General features: G+C 37.7%; 1 pseudogene across 1 annotated transcript; it reads right to left on the bottom strand.

The window, feature by feature from the left end:
• Positions 1-2,951: 2,951 nt before the first annotated feature.
• Positions 2,952-3,736, bottom strand: LOC311628743 (GTPase IMAP family member 7-like; annotated as a pseudogene). Its single transcript has one exon. The product of its transcript is annotated as a GTPase IMAP family member 7-like (transcript).
• Positions 3,737-9,040: the final 5,304 nt, after the last annotated feature.

The raw sequence follows: 9,040 nt of genomic DNA, 5'->3' as shown, positions 1-9,040 counted from the left end.
CTTCATCTGCCTACCTTCCTGATTGCCCCTAACCACTTCTGCCTGCCAGCCTGATCACCCCCTAACCACTCTCCTGCCAGTCTGATTGATGCCTAACTGCTCCCCTGCCAACCTGTTTGCCCTTAACTGCCCTTCCCTGCAGGCCTGGTCACCCCTAACTTCCCTCCCCTGCAGGCCTGGCCCCCCAATTGCTCTTCCTTGCAGACCTGTTTCCCCCTCCAAATACCCTTCCCTGCAGGCCAGGACACCCCCAATTTCCTCCTCTGTTAACCTGTTCACCCATAACTGCCCTCCATTGCAGACCTGGTCCCTCCCACCTGCGCTCCCCTGCTGGCCATCTTGTGGTGGCCATATTGTGTCTGCTGGAAATCAAACATTGTCGCTAGTAATCAAATGTAAAAAGAGCTGGCCAACCTTAATGACTCTGAATGGTCTGAGGTATTAACTCATTGTTTAGTTGAGCCACTAGTAGTCAAATATAAAAAAGGCTGGCCAACCTTCAAGGATCTGAATGAACAATTATCAACTCATTGTTTAGTTGAGATAGTGGTAGTTGAAGCAACTTTAATTTGTTAATCAGATGTAAATTCTTGTTGATTTTCTGTTGTTGGAATTTCCTACCTACAGGATATCCTTATCTCAGAACCTTAATAAAAGGGATGGCAAAAGGCCAGAGCACTGGGTACTCCTCCCCCTAAAGGTGGACTTCTGCCTGGCCCCCTATTTTTTCAAACTAATTTTTTCTAGTCTTTCTTCATTTAGTGTGTGGCCTTCTCCAGAAACCAGACTCTGAGTGGAACCCTGAACCACACGGGTCATGTTAAGTGATCCCACATGTGTCCACATGGGGGCAGTCATCTTTGACAAAATGGGGGCAACCAGCCATCTTGTGTGTTGGAGTTATGGTCAATTTGCATATTACCCTTTTATTAGATAGGATAGAGGCCTGGCATACAGGTGAGGGCTAGCTGGTTTGTCCTGAAATGTGTCCCAAATCAGGGGGAGGATTTCCTATTAAATATGGGGCGGCCTGGGTGAGGTGCCTGTGGTGGTTTGCAGGCCAGACATGGCCCTCACTGACCCAAGTGGAGGCCCTGGTATCTGGGATTTATTTATCTTCTGTAATTGAAACTTTGTAGCCTTGAGTGGAGGCCTAGGCCAGCCAGGGTGTGCAGAAAGCTTGGCTTCCTCCATAACTGTGGAAACCCAAGCCCCCTGCTCTCTCTGTGACCACAGCCATCATGGTTTAGTCAATTTGCATGCTCACTCCTGATTGACTGGTGGGTGTGGCTTGTGGGTGTGTTGGAGGTATGGTCAATTTGCATATTACTCTTTTATTAGATAGGATGCTATTCTTGCTAAATGTTCAAATACACCAGTCCAACTATAAATGGGATCATCTTGACAAGAACTCAGCAGTATAACTGTAGCCAATTGCAAAGAATAAACCTACATGTAATTGACCAAATAATTTAAAGTATGGCCAAAACTCCCTTTGAGGCAATAGATCTTTTTATATGAATCCAATGTTTCTTTAATTTGCTACAAGTAAATAAAACTGTCTTGGGACAACCATGTCTCCTTCTTGAATACAACACCCAAAGTGGAGAATCTTTGGATTGGATAACAATATGAGCCACATAGGTCAGCCTCCTGGGGCAATGAGGTATAGTGAAGAAGAGCAAACAATGTGTCTGCAGAGGCAAAGGAAATATTTGGCAGAGAAGAGACCTTAAGTTAATGTTTTAATAGATATTTTAAGTTAGGTACCTTAAAAAGAAAAGAGAGAAATAGGAACATTTCATAATTTCCAGATGTACATGTGCTACCGGATGGATGGGCTCAGAGTGGGTTGTCCTCAGGCTGGCCTGTAGTGTGTGGGCTCTTTTCCTTTTATTTTTATTTTTAAAGTAATCTTTATTGTTGAGAGTATGATAGATGTCCTCTTCTTTTACCCTATAATGTATGGGTTCTTGATTTGGTGCAGGAAAGATTTCAAAAGACAAGTCCAGGTGATTTTCAGAGTATGTTTATTAAAGCTGGGGACAGTGAAATAAAGGAAAGGTTTAGGGTAGAAGAAGCCACAGCAGAGCACCTAGGCAAGGCTGCTTTGGCTTGTATAGGAAAGAATTGAGCCTCGGCAGAGCTCCTTCAGCTCACTGGGAAGTCAGGAAAAACGGGGCCTTGGAGACAGAATCAGAGATTGAGCCCGGGTCCAGCTTTCACTGCCACTGCTCCGCTGGCTGCAGTCTCTCAGGAGGACCCTTAGAGTTTAGGAAGAAATAAAAAGTTCATGCCTAGAATCGGGCATGGGTCTGCCCTAAAGTAGTTTTTGCCCTGAGGGCTTTCTATCCCCTCCCCCCACTTTTGTTTTTGTTTTGTTTTGTTTTCCATCAGTTTTCCTGGTGCATTTTTAATCAAAATGAATGTATGGGAGAGTGTGAAATTATTCTTTGTTTTGCTTTACTTTTATCTTAGGTTTTTCTGGCTATAATCCCCCTCCTCCCCCCAACCTCTCTTCTCATCTTCCCTTGGGTTTAGCTGGCACAGATGGCTTTAATTGGGTCTTTGTGCTCTACTTCCCAAACTAGAGTGATTAAAACTATGTATCCTCTGGTTAGAGAGGAGAGTATAAACCACTTGCTTTCATGTGTTCTTAGTTGGTGAAGATAAATTTTGTGATTCATAAGTTCCTTGCAAGCCAGCTAAACAGGCTGGCCTTGTGTAATTTTCTGGTCTCATATAAGAAGAATAGGTGGATAGAAGATACTGTTATATCCATCTTTTGAAAATACAATCTACCAAAGTAACAAATCATGGTAAATTAAGAAGAAAAAATAAAATTTACACTATTTGAAAAACCTATGCCATACATATGAAAGCTTATCCCAAATCAATTGTACAACATATGCAAATATATTCCTTCCAGCTTGTTCTGTTAAATCTTTAATTCATTCTTCATGCTTCATCTTTAGGACTTGTATTTCTTTCTTTTTTTCTTCCTGGCTTATTTTTTTTCTTATCACATTCTTCTTCAAGTAGTTTAATTCCCTTCTGTAATTGAGCATCATAGGTTATCTTCAAGGTCTCTTCTTGACATTACAGCTTTCCCCCTATGTCCTTGTAGATGGCATCAGAAAAGTGAGCCCCTCCATTCTTCCATACCATTTCCTCTATCAGCTCCACCAGCTCCTGCTTTTGATTTTCCTTCTCAGCCTCATCACTTCGCTTGTTATTGAAGGCACAGAAGCGGTTCCCACACTCCTTGATGATGCTTTTCAGGTTTACATCTGCTTTTTTATAAAGGCATGCAGTGTCTGATCACCCAAATCATCTTTGTGAGTGAACAAGATGATCATGTGTTTCATGGCTGCCTTCCCAAAGAGGATCTTGATCAATGCAACTGTTTTCTGATCCTCTTCTCTGTAGCGGCCCAGCTGTAGTACCAAGATGATGGCATGAGGCCAAGGGTGTGAGGTTAGGACATACTGGCCGATTTCCTCACAGGTTTTCTTAAGTGTCTCCTTGGTGTCAAAAACTATGGGGTGTCCACAACAATAAGCTTCCTCCCTTTCCATTGTTGCTCTTCTTTCTGACACCTCTTGGTAACAGCATGAGGAGCAATTTTATATTTAAATGCTTTTCTCCCAAGGATGCTGTTTCCTGTTCCACTTTTCCCACTTCCAGTTTTCCTCACCAGAACAAGCCTCAGAGTGTTGTCCTGATGGCCAGACATGTTTGGTTCAATAGGTTCTGGGCCTAAGGCTCCCACAAGAACTTAAGGGAAGAAGAGTGAAGAAGGGTTAACTTAGCTAAGTGGGGGCAATTCCTAAACCTCTTTTCTTTGTTCTTTTTCTCCATGAAAATTTGTAATGATCTGTTACTTATATTGATGCCAGGAAGAACAGAGAGATGACACAGTTCAATTATTATGGGACAAATAATAGCTCAGAGCCGCCCCACAAAAGAATATAAAGTTCAGATGTTTTCACCGGGGAACTCACTTAAAATTTTAAAGATCTGATCATCTCAATGAGATGCAAGCTATTCCTGATATATAAAACAGAGGGAAATCCTTCAATTCTTATATGAATAAAGTATTATATTGATTCCAAAGGCTACCAATGAATTCACCAATAAGTAAAGCTATACATGTATCTCACTTTGAAATATTAATACAAAAATTCTAAATAAATTATTTGACACTAAAAATGTAATACACCATGATTGCGTAATTTACTTCAGAAATACTAGGATAACTCAATATGGGAAATTAGTTGTTACAATACATTCCAATCATAGATGAAGAAAATTATCTAGTTGAAGAAAAGACATTTGAAGGAATTCAAACTGACTCATGTTTAAAGCATTTCATAAAGTTGGAATTAATTGATAGTTCTCTAACATGAGTTTATATAAGTATAAATTTGATTTACCTTTTCTCCCTATAAGTAATAAATAGTGGTTTATAAAGTATTTTGATGAAGAAAAAATAGATATTTTTCTAACATGTTTTTATATAACTAGAGTTAATATTTTTGGTCAGCATCTTTTTTTCATGCAGGTGATAAGCAGTGCATTATAAAGTTAAGTAGCATATTAAAAACTTCAAATAATGGATAATAAGGTGTATTTGAATAAAAAAAAATTTATCTGGAATTATTAAGAAACACAATAAGAAGGGAGGACTAGCTCTTCAAGGAGTTAAGCATCATAGTTTCTATGATTAAAGCAGTATGATGTTGGTGGATTTATAGAGAGAACAGTGAAATGAAAGAAGAAAATCCAGAAATAGACCAAATTAATCATACTCTATTCACTTATTTTCAATTCCATTCCATTATGTCACAGTTATATTCAGTAAGGCATCATCTCACATCAATGGGGGAAGATAAAGCAACTTTGGGGTAACTGTATAACCATATAGAAAAAGATAAAACTACTTCTATTGCCTCATGCCATTCAAATTTCAAATAAATTAGAATGTAAAAACCTAATCCATATAAATAATAGAGAAAAAAAAACATGGATACATTTTTTGTAAAATTGGGGTAGGGAACGTATTGCTAAGATTTGGAAAAAAAATAAGGAAAGGGTTTAATAAGTATGGTTACATGAAAATCTCACACATAATGTAGGACAAAAAACATCATAGACAAATTAAAGCACACAGGTCAAACTAGGGAAAGAAAGATTTTCCAAATTACATCAAAGGGTCGAGTATTCCTGTTATACAAAGAAATTTAAGAAGAACAGAAATGAAAAACCAACAATTCGATAGAAAATGGACCAAGGGATAGGAATAAATACCCAGAGAAAAAGAAATTAAAATGTGTCTTGAATATATCAAAACACATTAACATATACTCATAATAGGAAAAATAAATCAAAACACAAAAAGTAAAATAAATTAAAATTACACCTCTATTTCTGAGGTCAGGTACTATTTCTCACCTCCAGGTTTGGCAACAATTCAAACATTTTCTGGCCTAATCTGTAGGTAAAGTTATGGCTAAAGCAGGACCTCTCCTGCATGGCTGGCGAGAATGGAAAACAGTCCAAACTCTACAGAGGAGAAGTCAGCACTATGCTCCAAAAGTACACATTTTCCCTTTGATTGTCAATCTCCAATTTTAGGATTCTTCCTAAACTACTTTGACAAAAGTATAGAAAAGAAAAGATGCATAAAGCTATTTATTGCATCATGATTTGTAAAAGCAAAAAACCCAAATCCTATGAAATGGTCCTTACTAGGAATAAACTAAGATATATTCACACAGTGAAGTACTAGAGAACTGTGAAAAGGAGTGAGATGCCTCTCTATACCAGCATGGGGAGATCTCCAGGATGTATCATTAAGTGAAACAAAGCAAAACAAAAAACAAAGTGAAGAAAATAATGTAGAGTTTATGCAGCATTTCTTTAACAAGGAGGAATAAGAACTACATATATAAAACATAATATATATAGATAGATAGATATCTATATGTATCTATCTGTATCTATATCTATATCTATATCTATATCTAATGTATATATCTATATCTATATCTATATTATCTATATCTATATCTATCTATATCTATCTTCTATCTATATCTATATCTATATCTATATCTATATCTATATCTATATCTATATCTATATCATCTATATCTATATCTATGTCTATCATATATCTATAACTATATATATCTCTCTCTATATATATTTTTTCCCCCATGTATATGGAAAAGTAATAGCAGGAGACTCTAAAAACTAAACCAACAAACATTTATTTACATGAGAATGGGAGAAGCAGGATGAAGGGGACAGGGACAGAAGCTGGAAACTGGATGTCTTCATAACACTAAGATATCATAGCTCTGATCTTGAAACCATGTAGGTAGTTTACATAATTGTACAATAAAATTTATGTTTTAAGATATTAAAATCAAAAGCAAATGAAACAAACTAATTGTATTTTATGTGGTGGATAAATCTCACAAGTAATTGGTCCAGGTAACTTGAAAATGCAATTATTTCTTTGTCAACATCTAAAGGGATTGTACTAAGGCCAAAACACAAAACAAAACAAAACACAAAAAACTTGAATTAAAATTTTCCCACCAAAATCCTATTTCAGTTTTTTATTATTTTATTATTATTATTATTATTAATTTTGTGTATTTGTGTGTGTGTGTGTGTGTGTGTGTGTGTGTGTGTGTACTTTTGAGTCCATTGAAAAGGCATAGAGTTAATAAAGATCCTAGTGACAAAGAGCACCCTTAGTGCCCAGAGTGTAGTTTTAAAATGCCATTCATTTCCCATCAAATGATTAGGGGTCTATGGAGAAAGTACTGATTTTAGGAGTAGGAAGAAAAGGTGAAATGCTATAAAAAAATCTCTAGGAATTTATCAAACGGACTTATGAGTCAACTTCAAGAGAATCAAACTTGACAAAGATGCAACAATTTTAGCATCGATAATAATTCCAATGAATCAAAATGAATCAAATATGTTGAAATTCATGAGTTCATAGCAATGCCTTCTTCTTAAAAGCAATCAATAACCTCATTGGGAGTCTGTAAGGAAAACATTTCATTGTTCTGAACATTGACCAAAAAGGGGAAATAAGCATTTATCTTGTCTTTGTTATATAACTAGACCTCATAGAAATAATAGGATGGTTGAGGAAACTATTTTTAATATGATTTTTCCACCTCATTAATGAAGAAAAAATGATACAATTTGAAAATCATCATTTCTAACCCTTAATGAAACTAAGCAATCATTAATGTCACAAGAAGAGAGACAATCAAATATTATGTGCCTTCTGATGGAAGTTGACAGCTGCACCTATGAAGTATTCCCACCAAAAAACAGTCAAACCTAAATCTGATCAAGTGTCTCCTTTAAAATAAATTTATACAAAACACCAGAACTAGAAGAGCATGAGAAATGGCACCATGAGGATGTAATCAACAAAATGCACATTGCCTGGTTCTGTTGGATAAAAGACTTCCCCTTTCTCACCAGAGAAATTTCCCAGAAAGTATCAGGGAAAGTTGGAGACCTACATACTAAGAAAACTTAAGAGAAATAAAACTATTGTGATTTATGAATCTTATTTGGATCTGACTTCAAACAATTTTTAAAATTATGAGACAATGAGGAAAATCTGAATGCAACTGGTAATTTTATAAAATTTCTTCTCAGACCCAGGATTCTAAAATCCCATTGAATAAGAATTAGATAAAGAGAAGCCAGGGAAGAGAGTCCACACTCTTTCTAGAATGGAGAACTGGCGGGAAACCTATAACTAGGGAAGTTAATAGGAGGGTGTCACATACATTGTTCCTCCAGATTAGCCAACCCTCTCCCCATGACATCCTTTCCTCACCTCACATTTTACACTATTGGGGTCACAGTTTCTCTCTGCTATGTGATGTAAAGGATTCAGCAAACTGCAGTCCAGATTTCCTCTGCCCTTAGTGATTGGTCAACCCCTAGAGTCATATCACTCTGAGATCCTGCTTCTTTTTCAGTAAAAAGAGAGCAGTCTCTAAATTGCCTTTGAGGTTCAAAGACCTGACATGGGGACACTCATTTCCTATTCAGGGAAAAGTAGGGCTTGTCAGGCAGCCCTCAGTGTCCATCACAGTGGCAAATGCATGAAGGTACACAATTCAGCACAAATGTGTCCTATTCAGTATGAGACATGTAACATTGTGCTAATAATACTATTGACTTTACTCTCTACCATCTGCCACTACCCTCTGAAAGCACCACCTCCCCATTCCTGGCCCTCCCTGCCACACACTGTGCTGCTGGCACAGAACCAGGTCCCTCCTGAGACCAGAACCCATGCCTTGCACACTCCCTGGACCTACTGCCCTCACAGCTCTGCCACTCAGGACCACTTCTCAGCCAGGCTCACTGTCTTTATCACCAATTGATAAGTTCTCAGGTTTTCTCCAAAGAATCTCTTTAAGTGTGGCTTTTGCTTTGACTGTGAGGATGAAATGATTACACCCTCTTATCCCACTGAGCCAGGAAGCACAGATGCCGTGGAGTCAGTGGAGGAACTATTTGCCTTTAAAGAGACAGTCATATTTCCCCTAATTTGGTGGGTGCTTCAGATTTGCCAAATTGAAACCTTTTCCTCCTTGTGCCCAATCTCACACCCAAATTTCCAAAAGCTATATTGGTTGTTTTGGATTATAGTGGATATCCAAAAGGCTCTATTAAATGACCTAAATCTTGCTCAGAAAGCCAGGCACATGTCTGTCACCTTCCCTGGTGTAGTGGGAGACTGTGGGGTCATTCCGGCATAAGGAAGTTGGATATGTGACTTCTTGAATACTCAGGTGTTCACTAGGGATGGAGCAATATGTGTTTTGAGTCTATTATTTCAGGAAAGTCTCAGAGTACTCATTCAGAAAGTAACAGGATTCAGGTACAAAGCCAAAGTAGTCTAAACTACTGGTAGCCAAGGATAAAAGAGAAGAGCAGGCCTGGAAAGAAAGCATCCAGTAAACAAGTAGGCTCTCTGTTTTTG

This window comes from Pipistrellus hanaki (assembly GCF_964339955.1).
Source record: "Pipistrellus hanaki genome assembly, chromosome: 10".
Classification (NCBI taxonomy): domain Eukaryota; kingdom Metazoa; phylum Chordata; class Mammalia; order Chiroptera; family Vespertilionidae; genus Pipistrellus; species Pipistrellus hanaki.
Note: the sequence above shows the minus strand (reverse complement) of the source record. Positions and strands in the feature narration are given on the sequence as shown.